Source organism: Lepidochelys kempii, chromosome 11 (assembly GCF_965140265.1).
Source record: "Lepidochelys kempii isolate rLepKem1 chromosome 11, rLepKem1.hap2, whole genome shotgun sequence".
Classification (NCBI taxonomy): domain Eukaryota; kingdom Metazoa; phylum Chordata; order Testudines; family Cheloniidae; genus Lepidochelys; species Lepidochelys kempii.
Window position 1 is genome coordinate 74,940,110 of NC_133266.1, and position 26,849 is coordinate 74,966,958.

The following is a 26,849-nucleotide window of genomic DNA, read 5'->3' on the forward strand; positions in this document are numbered from 1 at the left end:
CAGGTTCGGGGCCTTGTTTTGTGCCAGTTATCCTCATATAATCAGAGCTGGAAGGGACCTCAAGAGGTCATCTAGTCCAGTCCCCTGCACTCATGGCAGGACTAAGTATTATCTAGACCATCCCTGGCAGGTGTTTGTCCAACCAGCTCTTAATCTCCAATGATGGAGATTCCACAACCTCCCTAGGCAATTTATCCCAGTGGTTAACTGCCCTGATAATTAGGAAGTTTTTCCTAATGTCCAACCTAAACCGCCCTTGCTGAAATTTAAGCCCCTTGCTTCTTGCCCTATCCTCAGAGGTCAAAAAGAACAATTTTTCTCCCTTCTCCTTGTAACAACCTTTTACGTACTTGAAAAGTACCATCATGTCTCCTCTCAGTCTTCTCTTTTCCAGACTAAACAAACCCAATTTTTTCAATCTTCCCTCACAGTCATGTTTTCTAGACCTTTAATCATTTTTGTTTCTCTTCTCTGGACTCTCTCCAATTTGTCCACATCTTTCCTGAAATGTGGCTCCCAGGACTGGACACAATACTCCAATTGAGGCCTAATCAGCACAGAGTAGAGCGGAAGAATTACTTCTCGTGTCTTTCTTACAACACTCCTGCTAATACATCCAAGAATGATCAGTTTTTTGCAATAGTGTTACACTGTTGACCGATATTTATCTTGTGCTCCACTTACTTCAGACTATTTCTCCAGTTTTCCAGATCATCTTGAATCATAATCCTATCCTCCAAAGCACTTGCAACCCCTCCCAGCTTGGTATCATCTGCAAACTTTATCAGTGTACTTTCTATGCCATTATCTAAATCACTGATGAAGATATGGAACAGAACCGGACCCAGAACTGATCCCTGCAGAACCCCACTTGTTATGTCCTTCCAGCATGATTGTGTGGCCAGAATAGGTGTTGCATAACTGCACACTCCCTCACCCATTCTGTAATGAATTTCAGAACAAACTAATCTGGGAAAACCCCAAAAGCTTCTTGTTCCTTCCTTCAAGATGAAGCGGCTGGGCTCTCCGACAGCCTGCCATGGATCTCAAGTCTTGGTATACAGTGGCCAAAGTTTTCAAACCTGGGGGCTTAAAGTTAGGCTCCTACACGGAAATGGCTGATCACGAGGGAAAATCAGGCCACATACATTTTGGTACCGCAATATGGATTACCATGGCACTTAAACACTTGCTTAACTTTAAGTATATGAGTAATTCCATCCCTGTTCAAAGCTTTTACGCATATGCTTATATCTGACCAACTTAATGCGACTTAAACACACGCTTAAAGTTAAGCACATGCTACATCAGGGCCTATGGTTTAGGCACTCAGGTTTGGAAATGTTGGCCTGCAGTCCTGGCTCTGTCTTATTGCACAAGTGCTACTCCCGTTGGTCAGTACTAGGAGCTGGAGTAAACCAGAAGGCAACTGTACACTCTCATTCTATCCTCTCCCTAACGGCACCACTGAACACCGGAGCTGAAAGTCACTTCCAGTTAGGGCTCTTTATTAATGTGACTAACCCTTTTCTCTGTGATTGCAGTTTCAAAGCAAGGGACCAAAAAAGTCTGAGGATTTGGCGCTTCCAAAGAAACTCAACCAGACACAGCTAATGTGGAAAAAACTGCAAACATTAAAACAAAATTATTGCAGAGCAAGTGGCATCCAGCTCCTCCCAGAGCCAGGAGGAAAGGGAAAGAGAATCGAGGATTAAAGCTCTCAGTTCAGTGAATTATGATTAAAAATAAAAATGATGGGTAGGATTAATGCACTATAAGGTGGGTAGAAAGTTGGCTAGATTGTCGGGCTCAACGGGTAGTGATCAATGGCTCCATGTCTAGTTGGCAGCCAGTGTCAAGTGGAGTGCCCCAGGGGTCGGTCCTGGGGCCGGTTTTGTTCAATATCTTCATAAATGATCTGGAGGATGGTGTGGATTGCACTCTCAGCAAATTTGTGGATGATACTAAACTGGGAGGAGTGGTAGATACGCTGGAGGGCAGGGATAGGATACAGAGGGACCTAGACAAATTGGAGGATTGGGCCAAAAGAAATCTGATGAGATTCAATAAGGATAAGTGCAGGGTCCTGCACTTAGGACGGAAGAACCCACTGCACAGCTACAGACTAGGGACCGAATGGCTCGGCAGCAGTTCTGCGGAAAAGGACCTAGGGGTGACAGTGGACGAGAAGCTGGATATGAGTCAGCAGTGTGCCCTTGTTGCCAAGAAGGCCGATGGCATTTTGGGATGTATAAGTAGGGGCATAGCGAGCAGATCGAGGGACGTGATCGTCCCCCTCTATTCGACATTGGTAAGGCCTCATCTGGAGTACTGTGTCCAGTTTTGGGCCCCACACTACAAGAAGGATGTGGATAAATTGGAGAGAGTCCAGCGAAGGGCAACAAAAATGATTAGGGGTCTGGAACACATGACTTATGAGGAGAGGCTGAGGGAACTGGGATTGTTTAGTCTGCAGAAGAGAAGAATGAGGGGGGATTTGATAGCTGCTTTCAACTACCTGAGAGGTGGTTCCAGAGAGGATGGTTCTAGACTATTCTCAGTGGTGGAAGAGGACAGGACAAGGAGTAATGGTCTCAAGTTGCAGTGGGGGAGGTTTAGGTTGGATATTAGGAAAAACTTTTTCACTAGGAGGGTGGTGAAACACTGGAATGCGTTACCTAGGGAGGTGGTGGAATCTCCTTCCTTAGATATTTTTAAGGTCAGGCTTGACAAAGGCCTGGCTGGGATGTTTTAGTTGGGGATGGGTCCTGCTTTTGAGCAGGGGGTTGGACTAGATGACCTCCTGAGGTCCCTTCCAACCCTGATATTCTATGATTCTATGAAGTGATTTAGCTGCTCAAATCCCATTGAAAGTCAATGCTAAAATAGATATTCAGGTGGCTAAATACAGACCAGGCACCTTTGAAAATTCATCCTCTGAGTTTAGTGGGACTGCTTTAATGATTTCCAAAAGGCCCCTTCCCATTGGTTTTAGTTATACCATCCAGGCTTCACCACCAATAAACTATTGAGTCAGTGGATATATAAAACCCAGGGTGGGTGTAATTGCACTTGTCCATTGCAGAAACTGGTGAAATCCATTCTGTCACAAGGTCTGAAATAACAAAGCTATTCTGGAAACTGGTTCAAGTATTCACATACTTTGCATAATCTATATTGAGAACTCCTCAATAGCAAACTACACAAAAAATACACACGGTGGTCGATTAAAAAGGTTTCTTGAATTAGCCCTCGATCCACCATGGCACCTAAACACATGCTAAGCTTTAAGCATGCGTAGCCCCATTATATTCAGCATGTGCTTCGCTGGATTGGGGCCTTAGTGTAGTCTCTATGCAGACATTGAGAAAGCAGAGGTTGGGGATATGGGAGAAAGGGAAAAGTTATTAACAGGAGGGGATCAGAGAGACTTTCTAACCATGACAAAACAGTCAGGAACTTGGAGCACCTACTGCTACAGCCTTGTTCCCACCAATTTTCTCTTCGCCAGAATAAATATAGGAAAAAGGATATTTGGCAAAAATCCCAACTAAAGAAGTACGTACAGGCTAAACCCTCCACTTAAGAACAGTACAATGTGCCTGTATCAGAGTAGTCCTCAAATCAGTGCAGTGAAAGTTGCTTCTTCACAGGGCGAGAGAGAAGAGTGCTTTACAGTCCTGGGAACGCGATTCACAGCAGCAGAAATGGAAAAGGACGTGCAGAGCTTTGGAAGAATAGAAGGAAGCTGAAATTTCTAAAGGGTAAAAGTGCAACCTACTGGGATTGGCACAGACTGAATGGAGATAAATGCCCTGATTTAAATCAGTGTTTTCTGTACTTTGAGAAGGGTAGTACACAGAATGACATTCCTAGGATAAAATCCAGGCTCCAGAATAAGCTGGCTCAATAACCTCTTCCGAAGGGTGGAGTGTTATGATGACCCTCTATCGTTCGCAACCTGAGACCGAACACCTGGCACCCCTCTGGTGTCACAGGGAAAAATATTTTCCTTGAGACCATTTAAAGCAGCAACAATACTCTGCACTTCTCAGCTGAGGATCTCAAAGCATCGTCACAAACAACTAATCCAGCCTGGTGGGGGCAGAATGTCAGTTTCACGCATGGGGAAACCGAGGCCCAGAGAGACTAAGTGGCTTGTCTCCTAGGTGTCATACGCAGCCCACAGCAGAGCTGGGAAGAGACCTTCAGACCCCCAAACACCTAGCCATGTGCTTCAGCCTTTTTCTGATTGAACGTCCCAGCCCAAGGCAGGCAGGCGATCCATCACCGTGCACGGCCTTGGTTTCTAACAGTCTTTATTGGACCATCCTGTTGCAAATTTAGCTCAGTCTTCCAGACTGTGCGAACAGAGCCGCCGTCTCTACAAGCCTTCCACTCACTGCTGATGCAAAAATGCTTACCCAGGCACTGAATGGTACAATTAGCCGGGATACACTCATTCTGCCAGAGGAGCATTGACCAACATAGATATGGGCACCAGGGGACCTTAACTAAGAACCTCGGAGACAAATCACTGAATTTCTTCAGGGTCACAGAGGGCTAAATCTCTGGCAGTATACTCGGTGCAGCAGTGTTAACCTGGTCCTTTGTAGAGCTTATCATGCCATAAAAAGCACTCTCCTCCCAGGTCAACTAGCACATGTCCAGTAATTCTACAGCACCAGAGCCAGTAATAAAGCAATTATACGCATGCTAGTCTGTCACACACAGTCACAGCGCATTTGACAAAAGAGCAAATGAAATACAAGTTTGTGTTTCATTATTATGTACCATGGTTCAGAGACTTCATGGACACAATGGGTGGTTATAGCCAGCTAGTCTGACCTCTCCTATAACAGGCCAGAGAAGATCACCCAGCAATTCCTGCACCTAGACCAACAACTTGCGACGGAACCCCAGCATAGCTAGCTAAACACCTGTTGGATGGCGATCTCAAACAAGTTTTATTCCCGCCCCCATTAAAAAAAGTACAGGTCAAACATCTGACGTTCAAAGAATTCAATCAAGAGACAGAATACTAATGCAAATGCTCAGAACCACATGCGTATATGAAAAAAAGTTTGCTCTCTGTAGACCAGAGAACAGGAGAGCTCGATCTGTTCCCAGCTGTGACTACTAAGGTGCTGAGAGACCTTGGAACCTACAGGGATAGACAGGCCGATCTGAAGAAGTGTCTGCAAGTTGGTCTATGAGGATTCCAACCAGCCCACAGGCCTGGGTTTCTTCCTCTCCATCCCTCCTATTGACACAATGGACAAAGACCAGGGCTGCCCACCCTCTCCATGGTGCAATCGAAAGTTTGGCTATCATACCACGAAGCCAGCAGTTGCATTCCCTTTGGGACTTCTGCTTTAGCAAATGTCAGTGGTTAGAGCAGAGGACTGGGAGCTGACAGGGGACTGAGCCTCACTGTCCCTGAAATCCTCCGTACCTCAAGTTAGCTGGTTTGTTAAAGGGGGTACGATAGCAGCCACATGGGCATTAAAGGACTGGAAGGGAGACTGAGTCACAAAGTGAAAATGGGTGTAGAAATTGTTACTCTCCAGTTTAGCTTTGGCCCATAAGAGCCCAGTTTCTTCAGCATGGCTTTGGCCCATAAGAGGATTTTGGGGGGTGATGTTTGAGTAATACTTCACGTCCCTCGATCTGCTCGCTATGCCCCTACTTATACATCCCAAAATGCCATTGGCCTTCTTGGCAACAAGGGCACACTGCTGACTCATATCCAGCTTCTCGTCCATTGTCACCCCTAGGTCCTTTTCCGCAGAACTGCTGCCTAGCCATTTGGTCCCTAGTCTGTAGCTGTGCATTGGGTTCTTCCGTCCTAAGTGCAGGACCCTGCACTTATCCTTATTGAACCTCATCAGATTTCTTTTGGCCCAATCCTCCAATTTGTCTAGGTCCTTCTGTATCCTATCCCTCCCCTCCAGCGTATCTACCACTCCTCCCAGTTTAGTATCATCCGCAAATTTGCTGAGAGTGCAATCCACACCATCCTCCAGATCATTTATGAAGATATTGAACAAAACCGGCCCCAGGACCGACCCCTGGGGCACTCCACTTGATACCGGCTGCCAACTAGACATGGAGCCATTGATCACTACCCGTTGAGCCCGACAATCTAGCCAGCTTTCTACCCACCTTATAGTGTATTCATCCAGCCCATACTTCCTTAACTTGCTGACAAGAATACTGTGGGAGACCGTGTCAAAAGCTTTGCTAAAGTCAAGAAACAATACATCCACTGCTTTCCCTTCATCCACAGAACCAGTAATCTCATCATAAAAGGCGATTAGATTAGTCAGGCATGACCTTCCCTTGGGGAATCCATGCTGGCTGTTCCTGATCACTTTCCTCTCATGCAAGTGCTTCAGGATTGATTCTTTGAGGACCTGCTCCATGATTTTTCCAGGGACTGAGGTGAGGCTGACTGGCCTGTAGTTCCCAGGATCCTCCTCCTTCCCTTTTTTAAAGATTGGCACTACATTAGCCTTTTTCCAGTCATCCGGGACTTCCCCGGTTCGCCACGAGTTTTCAAAGATAATGGCCAATGGCTCTGCAATCACAGCCGCCAATTCCTTCAGCACTCTCGGATGCAACTCGTCCGGCCCCATGGACTTGTGCACGTCCAGCTTTTCTAAATAGTCCCTAACCACCTCTTTCTCCACAGAGGGCTGGCCATCTCTTCCCCATTTTGTGATGCCCAGCGCAGCAGTCTGGGAGCTGACCTTGTTAGTGAAAACAGAGGCAAAAAAAGCATTGAGTACATTAGCTTTTTCCACATCCTCTGTCACTAGGTTGCCTCCCTCATTCAGTAAGGGGCCCACACATTCCTTGGCTTTCTTCTTGTTGCCAACATACCTGAAGAAACCCTTCTTGTTACTCTTGACATCTCTGGCTAGCTGCAGCTCCAGGTGCGATTTGGCCCTCCTGATATCATTCCTACATGCCCGAGCAATATTTTTATACTCTTCCCTGGTCATATGTCCAAACTTCCACTTCTTGTAAGCTTCTTTTTTATGTTTAAGATCCGCTAGGATTTCACCATTAAGCCAAGCTGGTCGCCTGCCATATTTACTATTCTTTCAACTCATCGGGATGGTTTGTCCCTGTAACCTCAACAGGGATTCCTTGAAATACAGCCAGCTCTCCTGGACTCCTTTCCCCTTCAAGTTAGTCCCCCAGGGGATCCTGGCCATCCGTTCCCTGAGGGAGTCGAAGTCTGCTTTCCTGAAGTCCAGGGTCCGTATCCTGCTGCTTACCTTTCTTCCCTGCGTCAGGATCCTGAACTCAACCAACTCATGGTCACTGCCTCCCAGATTCCCATCCACTTTTGCTTCGCCCACTAATTCTACCCAGTTTGTGAGCAGCAGGTCAAGAAAAGCGCCCCCCCTAGTTGGCTCCTCTAGCACTTGCGCCAGGAAATTGTCCCCTACGCTTTCCAAAAACTTCCTGGATTGTCTATGCACCGCTGTATTGTTGGCAGGCTTCCTGAAGGGAAGTTACAGACTCCCGCTGATACAGAGACCACAACATTAGGAGCTCTGGGGAGCAGGGCCCCTTAAGAATCCCTAGCACCCAGGGGACAGGTAGGCACGTAGGGGACATCCCTCCCGACTAGGAAGAGAGGGGACGTCTAAGGAGCACTGTTCATACCAAGTGACCCCACAAAGGCCTGAGTGTGAAAAACTGAATCAATAGAAGTTACAGCAAACGTGCGACTCCAGAAACTGGTCTGTTAAAAAGAAAAGCCACAGAAACTGGGACAAAGCTCCAAGAAAGGAAACAGAGGGTGGGTTCTTATTGTGCCCACGCCAAGTGAACAGATGCCTTGCTCCAAGGGATCGTGAGAGACTGTGGAACGAGCTACCTCCCTGTCCCAACCCCACCCCTACCCCGTCCCTGCGCTGTGTGCAGACTGGGCCTAGCGCTTGCCAATGTGCGATTATTAGCTAACAGGAAAGTAACAAGAAGAGCAGAGGCATCTGGCCTGGATCTGCTGCTGCAAGGCATAAATTAACAACTGTTGTGCGAATCATCCCCACGCCCATCAGGGTGCATCGGGAGGAGACAATTACATTCAGCAGGATGGGGTGGAGAAGCTAACCACAGGCTGTTCTTAATCGCGCTTCCACACCCTGCATCTATTATAACCCTAACCTGGGGACATATAGTTAGCACTGACGCAAAGAAGGTAGACTATAGGACGCAGTTCTCACCTACAATACAGAAAGAACTCTGTGGCAGAAGTGTTGATTAGCCCCTTGTTAGTCTGAGTGTTCAGAGACCCCGACTCCTCCACGTATCAAAGCGGTTAGACAGGAGGAGCACAGTCAATGGTTCCCTCTGAATTTTGTGTGACACAAGTGGCTTTCCCATTGCTGTAAGAACTCCAGCTCCCTGAGTGGCAGCAGGCAGGTCTATGGAAACATTCATCCATTGACCTGGCTGCATCTACACCAGAGGGTAGGTCGCCACAGCTACGGAGTGAAGAGATGAAGATTTTTCCTCCCCCTCACCGCTGTAGCTATATTGACCTGAGTGTTCAGTATTGGCCAACCTTAAGTGTTGCATCTGTATAATGGGTTTAAAAATAATTCCCTGCCTCATGGGGTAGGAGGACAGCTTTATCAATGCATGTGAGCTGCTCGGTGACTACAGGGATGAGTGCCACAGAAAAGCCTCTAAATGGAGACTAAAATACGGCTGCATTGAGGAATGCAATCATGGTGCGCCTCTGATTTGTCTTTTCCCTTGGAAAGTCAGCCACCCAAGGTCTGACCAGGCCCTATCTCGGTTAGCTTAAGAGCTCTGACAAGATCACAGCATGGAGAAAGTATGGCTGCAGGCTACGTAGTCGTCGTTTTAGTCATGGAAATACTAGGGAGCAGGAATCAAGCCCAGGTCTCATGCTGCACTTCGGACTCTGTAGTCGCTGGGAGCTGAAAGCAAGCAACGATCCCAGTATCTCTGCTACCGAACTGGCTGGTTTACACTCTTACCTCTCCAAGCACTTTGAACCAGGCCTGAACTTGCTTAGCTTAAAACGAAATCAGAGAAGATTCAGTACAGTTGGCCCAAGCAAGACATTCCTTTTAGAGCCTCTACATGGTGCCGGGCATTTGGAACCTTCCCTATCCCCCCGCAAAACTAAGCCCAGAGATGCCTACTCCTCTACTCTCACCAAGCGTGCTATTCCCCTGAGCTCTGTGAGCAGCTGGGCAGGGGACAAATTCAAGTGCTAAGGACGGTTCAGGAGAAGGACAATAGCCTTGGGCACGGCTCACCCAGAGCAAAAAAAGTCTCTGCAGCAGGGGTTCTCAAGCTATTTTTGCTGGGGCCCTCCTTTGAAAATATTTCAGGCTTTGACGACCCCCCTCCAAAAAAAGTGATAGCAAATTACTCTACGTACTCATAGGAGCACTAAATGAAGCACGTAATCATTACCCCCAGAAGACAATAGCCTAGTGACCTAGAAGAGCTGCATCACGCCACTGAAGATGCCATCGCTTGGCTAGACGACTATACACACACTAAATAAATAATTATCCCTGAGGTCAAAGGCACTGAAGCCTTTCAAAAAGTGTAAAGCAGGGCGAGCATATTTCAAGGTCTCACATAGAGGACACTGCTGGGGGTGGGGAAGGAGGTTGCAGGAGTACCTTACCACACCGCCCTTACTTCTGTACTGATGCTGGGGTGGCGTTGCCTTCAGAGCTGGGCGCCCCGCCAGCAGCTGCCGCTCTCCTGCCACCAGCTCTGAAGGCAGCGCCTCTACCCGGAGCAGCACAGAAGTAAGGGTGGCAATACCACACCATCTCGTGACCCCCCCTACAATAGCTTGGAAACCTCTTTTTGGATCGGGACCCCCCCCCGTGTGAGAAAGACTGCTCTACAGCTGGAAGTGTTCATATGCCACCTGTCCCAACATGTTTAAAGAAGGCCTGCGAGTGATCTGATCCCAGCACTTCCAAAACTGGCTTGGTACCCTTCCATCCCTCAAAATACAGCTGAGTCAGGTGTATAATGAGCAGCCATACACAAACAAAGGCTAAAAACTCACAGCCCAGTAAAAACCTTCCCCAGGCAGCCCTGGGTAAGGAATTCTGTTTGCCCCCAGAGGATTCCACAGCCCCGCTCTCTCTCGGGAGTCTCTGCACTAGCCTTTGGGTGCAGTACGCTCGTATACAGGCTAAGCGACGCTGAACCTCTGCAGTGCTGGGTCCCCCTGGTGTAGCCTATAGGACTAACCTGCTTACTTGCATATTATATATATCGATAGACCGATCTTTTCTTATAGTTTAACTATTAGGTTTATTGTAATAGGTTTATAGATTTATATTAAAGTAAGTTTGGCTGTAATGCAAGAGACCTACAGGTCACATCCTGTATGTTAAGCAAAGGCAAAGTTAGCACATCTATATGAAGACCTTTTACCCAGAAAAGAAGTTGACCTATATCTTGTTACCTAAATAGATAAGTATCCACACTCGTCTATGACCTTTTATCTAGACCAACAGACAATGGAGAATGGCATGGGGGGAGGTTTTCAATGTTGTACCCACAGACTTAACAGGTACACCACAAGGAAACTTATGTGCGTATATACCGGTCATCAATACGCACAAATATACTAGTCTATGGGGTAACCTTTTGTGGGCGAGGAATGAAATTTGGGCATAGGAGGAAGGATTTCAGGCACTTTGCCCTATAAAAGAGGTGACCCACCTCGAGAGAGTACTCCATTCTCACTTACTCTATCTTACTTACTTTCACTCACTCCTTTCTATTTTATTTTATTCTATCTATCTACTAGGACTACTACTATTAGTAGAAAGAAAAGGAGGACTTGTGGCACCTTAGAGACTAACCAATTTATTTGAGCATAAGCTTTCGTGAGCTACAGCTCACTTCATCGGATGCATACTGTGGAAAATACAGAAGATGTTCTTATACATACAAACCAGCAGGAGAGTGGGGTGGGGGAGAGAACACCTTTTGTAGTGGTAAACACCCATTTTTTTCATGGTTTGTATGTATAAGAACATCTTCTGTATTTTCCACAGTATGCATCCGATGAAGTGAGCTGTAGCTCATGAAAGCTCATGCTCAAATAAATTGGTTCGTCTCTAAGGTGCCACAAGTCCTCCTTTTCTTTTTGCGAATACAGACTAACACGGCTGTTACTCTGAAACCTGTTACTATTAGTAGGCTATACTTGTTTTTTTAAACTAAGTTTCAAGGGAACTAGGCTAAGCTTGGTCTCCCTAAGTTTTATTCTTAGTTTATTAGGTTTTGATTTTAAGTTTAAGTTTGTCAAGTAAACCCTAAGTTCTCTTTAATAGCTCTTAGCATTAGTTTCGTCTAAGCACTGCATCCCTCACTCAAGAATTGAGAAACCTGAACGGCAAGGCTGTCCTGTGTCTCTTACCACCAGGTTATCAAGGAAGGGTGTGAGTATATTAACCAAAGCTTTGTTGCATATAATACTGTACTATAGTATGTATCTTTTGAATAGCACTAATGCAATTTTCAGAGTAGCAGCCGTGTTAGTCTGTATCCGCAAAAAGAAAAAGGAGGACTTGTGGCACCTTAGAGACTAACATAACATTTGAGCATAAGCTTTCATGAGCTACAGCTCACTTCATCGGATGCATTCAGTGGAAAATACAGTGGGGAGATTTATATATACAGAGAACATGAAACAATGGGTATTACCATACACACTGTAACCAGAGTTATCGCTTAAGGTGAGCTATTACCAGCAGGGGGGAGGGGGGTGGAAACTTTTGTAGTGATGATCAAGGTGGGCCATTTCCAGCCGTTGACAAGAACGTCTGAGGAACAGTTGGGGGGGGGGGGAATAAACATGGGGAAAATAGTTTTACTTTGTGTAATGACCCATCCGCTCCCAGTCTTTACTCAAGCCTAAGTTAATTGTACCCAGTTTGCAAATTAATTCCAATTCAGCAGTCTCTCGTTGGAGTCTGTTTCTGAAGTTTTTTTGTTGAAGGATTGCCACTTTTAGGTCTGTAATCGAGTGACCAAAGAGATTGAAGTGTTCTCCAACTGGTTTTTGAATGTTAAAATTCTTGACGTCTGATTTGTGTCCATTTACTCTTTTACTTGTCAACTGCTGGAAATGGCCCACCTTGATTATCACTACAAAAGCTTTCTCCCCCCGCCCCCCACCCCACTCTCCTGCTGGTAATAGCTCACCTTACCTGCAAAAAGAAAAAGAGGACTTGTGGCACCTTAGAGACTAAACAATTTATCTGAGCATAAGCTTTCGTGAGCTACAGCTCACTTCATCGGATGCATTCAGTGGAAAATACAGTGGGGAGATTTATATACACAGAGAACATGAAACAATGGGTGTTACCATACACACTGTAACGAGAGTGATCAGGTAAGGTGACAGGTTTCAGAGTAGAAGCCAGGTTAGTCTGTATCCAGAAAAAGAAAAGGAGGACTTGTGGCACCTTAGAGACTAACAAATTTATTTGAGCATAAGCTTTCGTGGGTGAATACCCACTTCGTCGGATGCAACTTTGTAACTCTGGTTATTTTACCACTTACTTTCTATTATTGATTTTAATAAAAAGTCTTTAAGGCCATATCTGTCTCAGTGTGAGCTTCCCGTCATACCCCCAAGGGACCTCTGTAAATTCTGTGGAGCCTGACTCAGAACAAGAACTTTTATCTTCTGATCAACCAGATTGGCGAGCATAAGACCCATACTAACTAATATTAATTAATATCAATTAAAATAAAATAAAATAGATCAATTGAATTAATATTAGCACACCCTAAATCAGGCAACACTGGAACAGGGTGGATTTCACTCGTTCAGTCACAGAGGTTCAGAGCTCTGTCCATCTCCCCCAGAGAACACATTCTTTGTCTTGGTAAAAAGAAGCAGGCCATGCTTTGTCTTGGTAAAAAGAAGCAGGCCATGCTTAGCTGTGACAAATCGCTGTCACAATAGAGAGCAGCTCACTGCCTGTTCCCATCAGTAAGGCTGGGAAACCAGCCCCTTCGTTGAGAGAGAAAGGGGAAGGTATGCAAGAGAAAGCACTAGAGATTCACCCAGCTGCATGCCTGGGATGCCAGACTGAGCCCCCTGATCACTCCAGGCATGGAGAATAGGTGGAAACAGCTTCAGAGAAACGCTAGGAAAGTCACTCATTTCATTCCAACAATGAGCTATTTTCAGTCACAATGAAGTCGTACTGGAAACCAAGCTAGTGGGTGGGCGTGTGATTTATCATGGCCACAGCAAGTGACAGGAAGAGCCATTTCATGGAAACCTCAGAGGGTAGAAGAGGGAACAACTCCCTTTTTCCACTTCCTCAAAAATGGGATCATCCTCTCCAACACCACCAACTCTGAACAAGGCCATGAAGCCTGCAGAAATCTTACTGGTGGCACAGGGCTCTAGCTGCATAGAATCTGGGGGGGCTCTGTGGGAGTGGAGCAGGTGGTTTCTGGAATGGTTTTTGGGGGGAGAGGTGGGTTTAAAAGGAAGAAGGAGCTTGAACTTTGTAAACCCTCTAAACCCTTTCAGAATTCAGATCCATTTGGAGAAGATCTCTACATCCCACAAGCTTAAAATGAAACCACAGGTCCCTCCCAGCTCCAGCCACTTCTTAAGCGACTGTTTTTTAACCTCTTTTTAGAAGATTTTCATTGAGCTGCTACTTAGAATCATAGAATATCAGGGTTGGAAGGGACCTCAGGAGGTCATCTAGTCCAGCCCCCTGCTCACAGCAGAACCAATCCCTAATTTTTGCCCCCGATCCCTAAATGGCCCCCTCAAGGATTGAACTCACAACCCTGGGTTTAGCAGGCCAATGCTCAAACCACTGAGCTATTCCTCCCTCTACCAGGATGCTCTAGTAAAACTCAGACCTAGCATTGCCCAGGCCATGATTTTCCTACAATCTTGGGTGTTTGGGAAAGTACATGTTGGGGGTGCAGAGTGAGAGTAAACAGATTTTCTTTGGATGATTTTAGAGTTATTAAGCACTGGCTAGGGTCATTGCTTCCACCGGGCACCAGGCGATAAATATCCCTGCCTTCAAAGCCCTGCGTCAGCCTGCCCCGCTCACATCTCTGATCTATTCTCCTTCGGCATTGCAGCCAGTCTCATCCAGGATGCCCAACTGTCACCTCCTCCTTCCACAGGCACCTCAGTAGCTTCTTCCATGCCGCCTCCTATGTCTGCAATCCCCCCTGCCTACTATCCAAGCCACCTCACCTGGTGCATTCAAACTCCCCTTGAAAGTTTCCATCTGCCGCACCCCTTAGAAACCAAACACGAAACGAAGACTGTTTCTTAACAAAGGAATCAAACCAGGAAGGCGTGGCCACACCCTACGGAGGAAAGGGGAGCTCTGACCATCCTCCTCCTCTCCTTGTCCATTCATGACCCTCACTTGCAGTCCTGTCAGATCAGAGCTGTACGCTCCTCAGGATAAGGATCTCCTACCTTCCTTGCAGGGGAGGTGCCCAGCACATAGAATACTCAAAAAAAACCAACAACCCTTTCAGATGCCTGCGTACACTAGTGCCCACAGCTGTTTTCAATACCGATCAGCAGGTACTGAAATCCTAAATACCACTGGCAGCCACAGCTTTGATTCCCTGGATACACAAAAACTTCCATGTCCACAGGAAGGTCGTACTACCCCTTCTGTCACCAGCACTGTCCTTTGCCGAGCATTAGCAGGCATCCAGGACCTCACAAGTCAGCTCCCCAGCAGAGGATAAGTCAGTGACGTGGAGTCTGGGTGTACCCTAAGTGGAAGTTGCTTTATTTACAAACATACAGCAGTCCTGGAACAGAGGCAGTCACAAACAGCATGCAGGAAGCCACTGCTTCCTGGAACCTCAGCCAAGCTCCTGTGCCCACTTCCTAGGAAGCAACCTCACCTCAAGAATTCACTCTAATAAGAGACCAAGGCAGAGTGCAAACTTCCCTGCTGCTTGCACAGTTCCCTCTACTGAGAATCTTGCATAATACACAGCATGTCTTCCCAAGACTAACCATTTGTTCACACACAGAGGAAAGAAACGTGGAGAATTAAGTGTAACAGCACCACCTAGTAACACCTGTCTTAGCCTGCTAAAAATTTGCCCTAGGAATTTGCTGAATTATCGACTGACAATGAACACACAAATGCTGAGTATAGAGCATTTATAATCCACAGTCCCCCAAAAGACTTTACAAGAAGAGGGTAAAATAAGTATCTCTATCCACATTTTTACAGACAAGGAAACTTGGACACGGAGGGTGGGATTCTTCAGAAGCGCTTGATGGCCTAACTCTGCTCCCATTGAGGTCAGCACGAGAACTCCTTCCAGCTTCAACAGGAACAGCATTTGGGCAGTGCTGAGTGCTTTTGAATATCCTGCCCAGAGATTAATTGACTTGCCTAACACCAAAGTAAATCAGTCCGAGCAAGGCCTTTAACCCAGGATTCCTGATGTCCCATTTTATGCCCTATCCAGCGGGCCATAATTCCTGCTGCGGTGTCTAATCTTTGAAGACATTTACAGCCTCTGCAGACAGTTTCCTCAGTTGTTGGCGATACTAGCAAAGACCCTGAACAACAATGCACAGAGTCGGCCCCTTTGGGGTGCATGCACACCTGCATGCATGGCCTTGAAGCTATGGAAACAGTGATTATTCTAAAAAGACATCGTCATAAATTCTCACCCCCGGCTGTATGCATAGCCAGGGAAGTATTTCAATGATGGCTGAATAATCAGTGTCCTGGAACCTTGGCTTACAAGCCCTCTTTAACATTAACAACCTTTTGGTCAAAGATTCGCAGGTTAAGTACTCCCCCCCCCCCCCCCCCCCCGGAGATTCATTTGGTCTTTGCTCAGGAGCTTGGACAAGAGCCCTGCTTCAGGCTGTTTCTTGGCATCGTGAAAGTTCAGAATGGCCACAATGTGTATTTCAGCCCAAGGCTACAGACACTAAACGTCTGATGAGAAGAAGCCTGCTGCCGCACTCATATCGTATCTGTCACTGTAAACCTGGATGCCTTACAGCTGTTTGTGCAGAGAATTGAAAGCATCCCTCACTGGGCTCTGGTCACTCAGATGCTTAAAACTGCAGTTGCAAATGTGATGCTGTTGCAAAAAGCAAGTGCAATTTTAGGTTGCATTAACAGAGGCACAGCATGCAAGTCACGCGAGGTTACAGACTGCTCTACTCTACTGTGTCCAGTTTTGGTCACCATTCTCTAGAAAGGATGCAGAGAAGCTGGAAAGGATCCAGAGGTGAGTGACAAAGATGATCAAAGGGATGGAACATAAGCCAGATGAGCAAAGGCTGAAGGAACTGGGTATGTTTAGTTTGGAAAAGAGGAGATAATGAGGGGGGACATGACAGCGGTCTTCAAATTCTCGAAAGGCTGCCATAAAAAAAAAGATGGAGAAAAATTGTTCTCTCTTGCCAAAGAGGGCAGGACAAGAGGCAGTGGGTTCAAATTAGAGCAGAGCAGATTTAGATTAAATCTCAGGAAAAAATTCCTAACTGTGAGAACAGTGGGACACGAACAGACTGCCTAGGGAGGTCATGGAAGCTCCTTCACTGGAGGTTTTCAAGAGGAGACTGGACAGCCATCTGTCTTGGATGGTTTAGACATGACATAAACCCCGCATCCTGGCAGGGGGTTAGACTAGATGGCTCTTGCGGTCCCTTCCAACCCCATGGTTCTAGGATTTTAAGCACGTGGCTATGGCACTTACGCTGCCCAGAGACCTACCACACTGGTCAATCCCAATGGGTTTGGGAGACCCCTTTCATTCTGGGCTATATTTCTCCCAGTATGTCCATCCTCATTAAGCCTCAGTGAGTTTGTAATGTGCCCACGTAGCTATTAAAAGCCCCGCACTGTCCTATCAATGACTGTTCTCCCTAATCACTTACATGGTTCGTTCCCAGACAGATACTCCCACAAAAGGATGGGACATATTCCAAGAAAGTATGTTTGCCAGCAGCCTGTTCCTCATCAAGGCACTGTTGTCCTTACTTTGGACACTAGGCACAATGGAGGAAGCAACCCACAAGCAAGCGACTAATGGACACTGACAGGCAGGGAGAGAAAGCGAGCTCCTTTTAGTGACGCTCCCTTCAAATGCGCTAAGGGATACTAAAGACAGTCTACCATAGGGCACGAGGAAACGAAGGGCCAAACGTGCAGCGGGCTCGAGGAACACCAAGAGCAGAGTGTCACACCAGCCTCCCGAGAGCACGTTTCTGCTGAATCAGACTGCTAGCACCGGGCCTCCAGTCAGCATTTCTCAAGCTAGATGAATGCCAACAAACACTGCCACAGCAGCACCCACGTAGGAGCAGCGGCTGTCAGGCAGCTCCTCGCAGCCTCCTTCCAGCTGAACCTTTGCCCAGAAACAGCATCTGGGGGGTTTACACAACAGTTTAACTCACAACTGCCAGGGGATCAGAAAGGCTGACGCTCCCTGGGAAAGGCTGGCCTCAGAGCCTCTGGCCTGACTGAAAGCACTGAAATAATACCGGTTCTCATCAGCTTCCCGGTCTCAGGCGGGTGTCTGCACTACAGGGGCTATGGCAACACAGCGACGGAGCTGCAGGGGGGATACTTCCTACGGTGATGGAAGAGGTTTTCCCCATCAACGTACGTAATCCACCCTCCCGAGCGGTGGTAGCTAGGTCATGGGAAGAATCATCCATCGACCCACCTGCAAATACCCCGGAGGGGAGATTGGCATAGCGGTGTCACTCGGGGGTGTGCATTTTTCACACCCAAATGCCATCGTTATGCTGCCCTAACTTTTAAGTGTAGGCCAAGCCTTACTTTACATACCATCCAGGATGGGTTTGGGCTGACATCTGAACTTGGGCCCTTCTCTATGCCATCAGAGATCACCCATCACTAACACACCTCGAGTTCAGACAGGCACAACGAGCAGGTGTGGGGGGCGGACGGGGTGATGGGCTGGATGCCGAGCAATTTTGAAAACCAGACACCTAAACGAGTGGTCGAGATATAGGCTCAGGGACCCTTTTTTCTTAAAGTCTTGGTCCACAGGTTGCACTGGTACCCCATCTCCTGGATGGTTTATCTGGACACTATGCGTTCTCAATTTACCTCTCATTTTCTTGCTGGCAAATAAACCTTTTTGGATTAACAGACAGGAAAAAAAAATTCAGTCGAGTAATAGCTTCTTTAAAAGCTTAACCTTGATTTAATGTTCTTACATACGATTTAATTATTCCAGGTACTGATCTCAGTTTATCTTTTAGTGGATTACACTCTACCTACAGCTACTCCAAATACTGCTAGGGACTGTCCTCTATATTTGAGCCAGGGCTATTTGGCATTCAGACAATGGACAGTAGATGTGTTTAAATCAAAAGCTAATCCAAACATGACTTTTAATCACATCTCTTCTGAAAATAGCACCTTGAAGTGAGCCACACTGATCGTTACATTTGCAAGATGATGTTTTGGCTATACCTGGGCCTCGAGTACCTTAACTGGTTGGCATAACTAGCAGTGTTTTCTCGTGAACGCACGATGATGGGCCAGGAAGGAAGCGAATCTAACTGACTATGGGTAAGTGACTTTGTTCCAAGTTCACTGCTCTGCCCATGCAGCCCCACTCTAAACACGAAGATTCCCAGGTGCCATCAACACATGCTAGATGCAACAAGCAATGCTCATCAGCCTGGTGTGCGACATTGAGGCTCATAAAATCCCCCTTACATAAAGAATGCCATCTGGGATCCCACCCACGGTGCTTCTTTTCCACTAGAGGTAGCTGAAAGTTTTACGGCACATGATGGACTCAGGAGATTTGGCTTTTTAAGTTCCTGGCTCTGAGTTGGGACTGACTGTGTAACAGTTTGGGCAATCCGTGCCTCACTTTACCTACTTGTATATATTGAGATGAAGACACTTACCCACCTTTGTGAACTGTTGGGACATCTACAGATGGCAGATGCTGCTCAGTATTATTGTTCACTCATTAACCACAGAGTCACGAGATCCATTTACAAATCAGCACCTTTGAGGCTGCCTTTTCCACAGCTTTTCTGATGAGCAGAAGTTTTAGTCCTCTCTGGATTTCATTCCTTCCCCTCAGCCTTAGGCATTGCTTGAGGAGCTCTCCAATTCAAACCTTAGGGGCTAATCCCAAAAGCTTGTCTCCAGAAAGATGCATCAGTTCAGTTTAAGCTGTAATTTTAGAAAGATGTAGTCAACAAGTGCAAAAGTCTGAGCGGCCAATCTGATTTCAGTTTAAGTGAGGATTATTTTGGTTTACCTTCAGTCTGCTTCTGGCTGACTAAGGGCTTGTCTACCTTTGGGAATTTACTGAAAAACTATTCTGGAATAAGAGCTTGCACACAGGGAGTTATTCCAGAATAGCTATGTCAGGAAGTTTCCAAGTGCACACAAGCCTTTACCCATGTGGTTTTGCCTGCAGCACTTACCTACCAGTAACAGCAGTACACTGTCAAAAACAAACGTGCATTGTTTCTTTAGCAAACCTGACAAGACCCTGGAAACAGCGTAAGGGCTTCTAAGTCTCCTCACAGGCCAGGATATCAGATAAAAGTTAGATTTAAATGGGAAAAGAAAATGGAGACAAGCTTGCTTCTAAAAGGAGGACTCCCAGGGGAGTGAAGCCAAACTAACTAAAGGTGTGAATTCACAGTGCTTCAAATCTCATTAGAACCATGAGGATGCCCTCATGTCAGAAGTGAAGTGGCTTTAGCTGCCTTTAGCTTATACTGAATTAGGCTAAACTGAACTATGGACACTACTTCTGCAACAGCGTCTCCACGCAGGGGTTTAAAGCGCTGTAAATTCAGCTTAGCTCCCCATGTCGACAAGCCCCAAGATTTCACTGTTTAGCCTCGGTCCTTCTCAGGTTCACATCAACAGGGGCACAAACAGGCTCATCGGCTGCCCGCAACTGGGGGCAGCTAGTTATGATCCCACAGACTTCAGTGGAACTATTCATGTGCTTCAAGTTAGGCACCGGCCATGCCAAGTCAGGGCTTAAATCCCAGAGTCAGTCTTTCCTGAATACAGACTGGCAGAGCTAAAGCAACATCTAAAATATGCTTGAAGTTGACAAGAAACCCCACACATGTAAAATATTTTTTGCTTGAGTTTCTTGCTCTGTGGAGTTGCCTTCCAATAAAGAAGGCAATCTAGTCTATACAGGTTCTCAGACAACCCTCCTCAAGGTAGTACCCGAGCGCCGTCCCATCATGCACTGAGTGACACAACTAATGCCCATCACATGTGGTTCATTCTCTCCCTCATCCTCTCAGCAGGGCAAGAACTGCATGACCAGGAGGGATTTTGAGCTCATTTTTCAAATGCGCACTTCACGAGGAAGGTGGAGCGGTTCGGGGTTGGCCCTGGTTTCTGTGGGAGCTGGTTCCTCATGCGGGGGCCGACCCCCGGCACAGACGAGCTTCACCCTTTTCACCTGAAGCACCGTTGGTGCTAGTGAAGCCGAATTGTTATTCACAGTCCTCACCCCACAGCTTCAGGAGATCTCTTAGACACTCTGGGCCCAGCCCGCCTTGAAGAGGGTTGAGAGCTTGGCTCACTGTTCCACAGGAAGTGAGCAGAGAGAGCTGAGGACAAGCTTGATAGGCGTTGTGGAAAGGTAAATGGTGTTGACTCAGCCAGACCCAATACGTTAATGGTAACGAGTGCGTGTCAATGTTAGGTGCATGTCTTACACTCAGGCTCGAATCCAGCAAAGCAATTAAACGCATGCTTAAGTCCCACTGAAGTCAACGGAGGTCATTTAAACACATAGCTGTGTATGTTTAGCGTAGGGGCCAGGCTCCAGGTATCTTACACCTGCGCTTGAAAGCTGTGCAAGTTCCCCCCCTGCACTGCCACGTGACCCCGACACTCTCGTAAGCAGAGTTCATGCCGCAGGAGTCGCCTCCCACATCCCGCCTGGAGTTCTGCGCCTCTCAAGCCGCTGCGTCCCCACCGCGTCCTGCCAGCCGCTTCTGAACGAATAATCCATCCCCCAAAGAGACCTGTTTCAGCGGAGTAAAAATCCAACACAGGCATTTACCTGTCAGGTGTCGGGACTAGCATTCCTCACCATTTTGCTAACCATTCGCCAGGGGTTTATTTACAAACGCTCTGTTGCACTAGCATCTTCTGCGGTCATTTATACCTGCCCAACAGTGCACCTCCTTTCAACTCCTCTGCACTCTGACTGGATGGCCTTTCCCATCCGCTGTGAACAGGTGTGCCAACCGAGCTGCAGAGCCCTTTAGCGTGCGCCCCGGGGCTCCCACTCTTTTCCTGTGGCAGGGGAATAACGCAAGGATTTCTGTGGCGACAGACTCCGCTCTCAGACACGGGACTGTGGTGACTTAACCCCAGGATCCGGCAGAGGAGTAAAAGCTGAGCTGTTACGGGAAAATATTTTTACACCACCACAGACCTCGTCCATAAAAGTTACCAACAGCCAGCCAGAGAGATGGCGAAAGCTGCAAGGAAAGTAGGTGGGTTTTTAACTTGTGTTGTGATGGGGCACAGCCTGCGGCATCTGTGCTGGAACAGTGAATAAGGAGGATACGTGGTACTTTCCCTTCAGCAGCAATGGCACGGATTCCCCAAGAAGAAGCTCAAAGGCTGGCCACCAAAGGCCCCGACCCTAAAAGGATGTGTGTACAGCTTTACTCATGCAACTAGTTCCATCCGAGCTGTTGACAGAGGTGCATACGTTTCTGCAGGCTCAAACCCCAAGGCCTGGCCTGTACGTGTTTTTTTTGTACTGCTATACCAATTAGGGGTGCAATGAATCTACGTATACTAACACAACCCATAGTGTGGATGTGTTTATACCAGTATAAAAAAGGTACCTTATACCCAATATAGCTCATTACATCAGTTTACAGGCAGAGGAAAGGTGCTGATACCCGTGTAACTGAATCTAGACTGGGATTCATTATACTGGTACAACTCAGGTGTTTAGACAAGCCCTTAGAGATCCTGCTTGGGGCAGACATTGGAGCCAGTGGGTCACAGAGCTTAAGTGCTCTTGTAACCAAAATTAGATGAGACTTATCTGTGTACAAAGTACCTTGATACAACGATGCGGATAGCTTCTTCAAATTATTTTAAATGGAGCTCTCTAAAAAGAGAGAAACATCCCAGAGTACAGGAGAGCTCTACACCTAGAAACCAAACTGAAGCAGGACACTTATAGAAAAGGAGGACTTGTGGCACCTTAGAGACTAACAAATTTATTTGAGTGTAAGCTTTCGCATCCTTTTCTTTTTGCGAATACAGACTAACACGGCTGCTACTCTGAAACCTGTCAGGACACTTATAGTTAGAGAAAAAATTAAAATGTTTTAAGTTGCTTAAAACATACAAAACCCAAAACCAACACACCCCAACCTGACAGTGCACCCAACCCACATCTCCAGCTCTTGCTACTTTCCTGCAAGTCTCAGCTTCTTGGGTGTCTCTCGTATAGCCCTGGCTACTGGAATTAGCTGCCGTATGAAAATCTCAGCAGTCTTCTAGCTCTCACACTTGCAGAGGAAAGCTGGAAAATGTGACCTCTAACAGCTTCAGAATCAGAAGGCAGATAAAAACTACCCAACGTTTATTATTGTTTTAAATCTCAGGTTTCGACTGCTTGGGGTCAGCAATACTGCACCACAGTTACTCCACCCCGCTCGGGGGGGTGGGGGCGGAGGGAGCCAGTGAATGCCAAGCCTATTGTTTCGGAATTTATTTTGAAATCATTTGGAGGTTGCAGAGTTTGGGGCTGCGCTAGAAACTTTTGCCAGGTCAGTTGGGAGGACTCTTTTTTTAGTTTAAGGACACCTACACAGCTACACCGCTAGCATAGCTGCAGTTATACCATATATATATATGCAGCTTTTGACGGCATCGCACATTTCACCCGCTGAACTGCTACTTAGGTTGGAAGCTCCCGGGGGGCAGGGACCTTCTCTTTGTTTGGTTTGTACAGCACCTAGCACAACAGGTCCTGGTTCATATTTCGGCTCCTAGTCGCTATAGTAGTACAAAGAAATAAAGCTGTGAGAGTGCTTTTGCCAGTACAAGCTGCGCCCCCGCTGGGCAGGTTGGCTGGTATAGCTACACCGGGGTGGCCAACCTGGGGCTCCAGAGCCACATGCGGCTCCTTGTCTAGGCACCGACTCCGAGGCGGGAGCTATAGGCACCAACTTTCCAATGTGCTCGACCCCTGGCTCTGCCAGTCCCTGCCCCCACTCCACCCCTTCCTGCCCCCTCCCCTGAGCCTGCAGTGCCCTCGCTCCTCCCCCATCCCTCCATAGCCTCCTGCATGCCACAAAACAGCTGATCGGGCAGTGCAGGGAGGGAGGAGGCGGCACTGATCGGCAGAGCTGCTGGTAAGTGGGAGACACTGGGAGCGGGGTTGGGGAGCTGATGGGGGGCTGCTGACGTATTACTGTGGCTCTCTGGCAATGTACGTTGGTACATTCTGGCTCCTTCTCAGGCTGGCCACCCCTGAGCTATACAGTACAGCTATACTGGCAAACCATTCCTAACGTAAAAACAGATAGTCTCTGCGGGATTATGTTGCATTGGGCTATAGCAGATAGAAACGGAGGTTTCAAGAGAAGTTCAGCAGATAAAGGAATTCAGCAGGATTTCTGCATAGATTCTGTCTATCGGCAAACCAACATTACATCTAACAGGATATGTACAAAGAAATAACCCTAAACGCTGGATGAATTCACAGCAGACCCCGGATTTTTTAATTGATAATTTAGCATCGTCACAGTCAGTTTCAATGTACTCTCTTAATATTTTAGTACTTCAGAGCAAAGAACATACTGTGATGATCAGAAAAAAGCCAATTGCAAGTTTTACAGGCTGGAGTTTTATTATGTCAAAGAGGCGCAAGGCAGAATATGAAGAACTTAAAACGCACTTTTTTGGGGGAAGGATTTTACACATTTTCTTTTGTATTATTCATTTGAAGAAAAGAACAGAGCTCTAGGATCATAAGCCAAACACTTTTGTAGATAACACTGATGTTCAACCGTGCTTGTCCTGATTTCAAAGCAGCAATCATTTTTGCAGAAAAAAATATCCGTGTGTCTTTCCTACATGATTTTTAAATTCAAGTAAGTTAGAGAGTTCAGAGATGTAATTAGGATTTCTGCTGATTGGGCTTCCTCCTCAGGCAGCCAACAATCCAGATTCACCACACACAAGCAAATACAAAAAGTTTTAGAAAAATACAGCTGGTAAGAAGACCTTTTCGCTTACGTATAATCATCATCATATAACATAAAACCCAGTTATTTCAGGTACCACATTAGTAACAGCTTTAAAACGAGAGATAAACAGAAACGTCTCTGCACACCTAGAAACCTACTGCAATACCTGATCAAAAATTGCTACATACTAGATTTTTAAACATTTGTTTTTCGCTTCACAGCTGATCCTTCATGAGCTACAAGCCATCCAGGCCAAAAATTCTCCTAGAAACAAAAATCCCACAGCAGATGCAATGCTAATGATTAGGTTTGCACAGAAATATCTCAAGCCAAAATATCAGGTCACAGTTCAAGCACATCAGGTTTCAACACCTACCAGGACATTGATCTTTTCTCACATTGCACTAACCCAAGGCCGTGCGGGTTTGTTTAAACACAGTCATTCACTCCACATCCCTTCCTCCAAAGACTTTCCTGATGACAGCTGTAAGATGCACACACATGGTGATCACTGTCACATGGCAGAGAGGTAGCAGGCCCTGTACCCAAGACTCTAGGGCAGCCACTACTGACATACTGCACTTGCTTCTCGGTACCTTGTTCTGAGAAAGCTACAAAGTGACAGACTAGATCCTACCAAGATCTAACCCAACTCCAAAGTCTGCAGACAAACTGACTTCTGTGGGAGTCTAACTGGGGGGTGTTCCCTGCTACACTGCCCCCCCCCCCGATGAATTTTGGGAGATGATCTCAGAATTTTATTCCCACCTAATTCCGAGTGGAAAAGGTTTGTAGGAGCATCACTTCTCTCCAGTTCTCCCAACACCAGGCCTCCCCAGGGGAAGAGAAAGAGGCTTTTTGCATATACGCCTCTGACCAAGCTTATCAAAATCAGTAGCCACAGACGCACTCTCACTTAACACGCTACATCAGCACGGCACTGTGTCACAGGGGAAGCTGAAAGGAAGAGCTAGGAGAGGCTGCAGAGCGCCACACTGGCTACGCAAGGCTAGTCCACTTCATCAGGCAGCCAGTTCCACACGGACAATGCTATTGTGTGGCTGCTACTAGTGCTGTCCATCGAATGGGGCTCAACTCCGAGGCCAAGGTCCACCGCAGGTGTCCGGACTGGTGCTTGGGAGATGTGACGGGTGTTCACGCCTCACTGGAGGCCAAGAATGGGTGGGGAGAAAACAAAAACAAAACAAAAAAGATCTGTCATGCTTAAGCGCAGTAAGGGTGAGCAGCATTGTCATGGTAGTTCTCTTCTCGCCAATGACCCTGCAAGACACCACGCTGGACGAGTACGAATGCACCCAAAATCGCTCTCCCAAGGCCTAGAGAATAGCGAGCTGCAAGATTTTTAAAGCAGACAAAAATAAATTTACAGCAGCTTAGAAGTCTCAGCCCAAGGGACGTGGCCTCCCAGTGCCCATTAAAACGAACAGAAGTTGGGTATCCCAAATCCCCTGGGCAGCATTGAAAAATCTCCAGCTAAATGCTAGATTCTGACAGACAGCAGGAGTAAGGAGCCATGAATAAGGAGAAAGGAGGCCAGACCCTCAGCTGGTACCAATCAGCACAGTTCCACTCAAGCCAACAGGACTACTTGCAGAATAAGGTGCTAGCTAGCGTAAGGGTGGCAAGTACCTGGCACAGCACGTGCCCTCCAGTGCAAGCAGTTTGAGCCCTGTGGCTTCAATGAGTTAGTTACAAGATCAGGGCTTCAGCAGGTCGCTGAGAGGAACCAACTCACAAACGCCTGCTTTAAAAGTTACAGACTAAGCCTAATTTGGGGGCAGATTTTCTCAGGATTCCATCCCCTGCATGCAGGCAAGCGAGCGGGTTGGGTGAGCACAGGCACACTGCAGGTGTGACCTGGGAAAGCGGGAGCCTCTACAGGCTTTCTAAAGGAGCCCAAGGAAATTTAAGCCTAAATTCCATTAAAATTTGGGCACCTAGCCCCCCGCTTAGGCTCCTTTGAGAAGTCAGCCTCACCTCTTCCACATACAGAATTAAAACCCTAGCTCCATAATCAGGGTTTCTTCACTGCCTAGCCTCCAAAACAATCCAGTTTGCCCTTAAAGCAATAAATTTCTCCAACCCCAAATGTTTTGGGCAACATCCGGACCAGGAGTCTCTATTTCTCCAGGATGTTCATGTACAGAGTCCTCCACTCAGCCCCCGCTCCCCCTTGACAGAACAGCATGGTGCAGGGAACAGTGTTATCCAACACAATAACTACAAATAGCTCCCAACAGACATGTAACAAAAACAGGAGAAGAATGAGCTGGTGCACTGCCAACAATAAGTTTCCTTTGTACTGCTGCACAGCTGGTCGCTAAGATGTACAATAAATATGAAAGGGGTGGCTGGGAGGCGGGCCAGGCTGTGTATGCTTTGCTCGCCTCAGGGAACACACACATTCACGGGGAGTAGTCTCAGGGTGCTGCGTCTGGGCCCTCCTTTCTGATTCCAGGCGTAAGGGATTGTTTTGCAGTTCTCCTCCGCAGCTATCTACAAAGCCCAACGGCTGCTTTTTTCATCTGCT

General features: G+C 47.0%; 1 protein-coding gene across 7 annotated transcripts in view; it reads right to left on the reverse strand.

Moving 5' to 3' along the window:
* Positions 1–26,849, reverse strand: part of SH3BP4 (SH3 domain binding protein 4) — a 137,583-nt gene that overhangs the window by 80,404 nt on the left and 30,330 nt on the right. For 3 of the 7 annotated variants that reach the window (XM_073306873.1, XM_073306875.1, XM_073306874.1), the window contains exon 2: positions 18,990–19,259. The exons of 3 other annotated variants lie outside the window; for them this stretch is intronic. The gene's annotated coding sequence lies outside the window, so the exon portion shown is untranslated. Of the gene's footprint in view, positions 1–18,985; positions 19,260–26,849 lie in introns of all 7 variants that reach the window. One more of the 7 variants, XM_073306876.1, reaches the window with a different exon arrangement.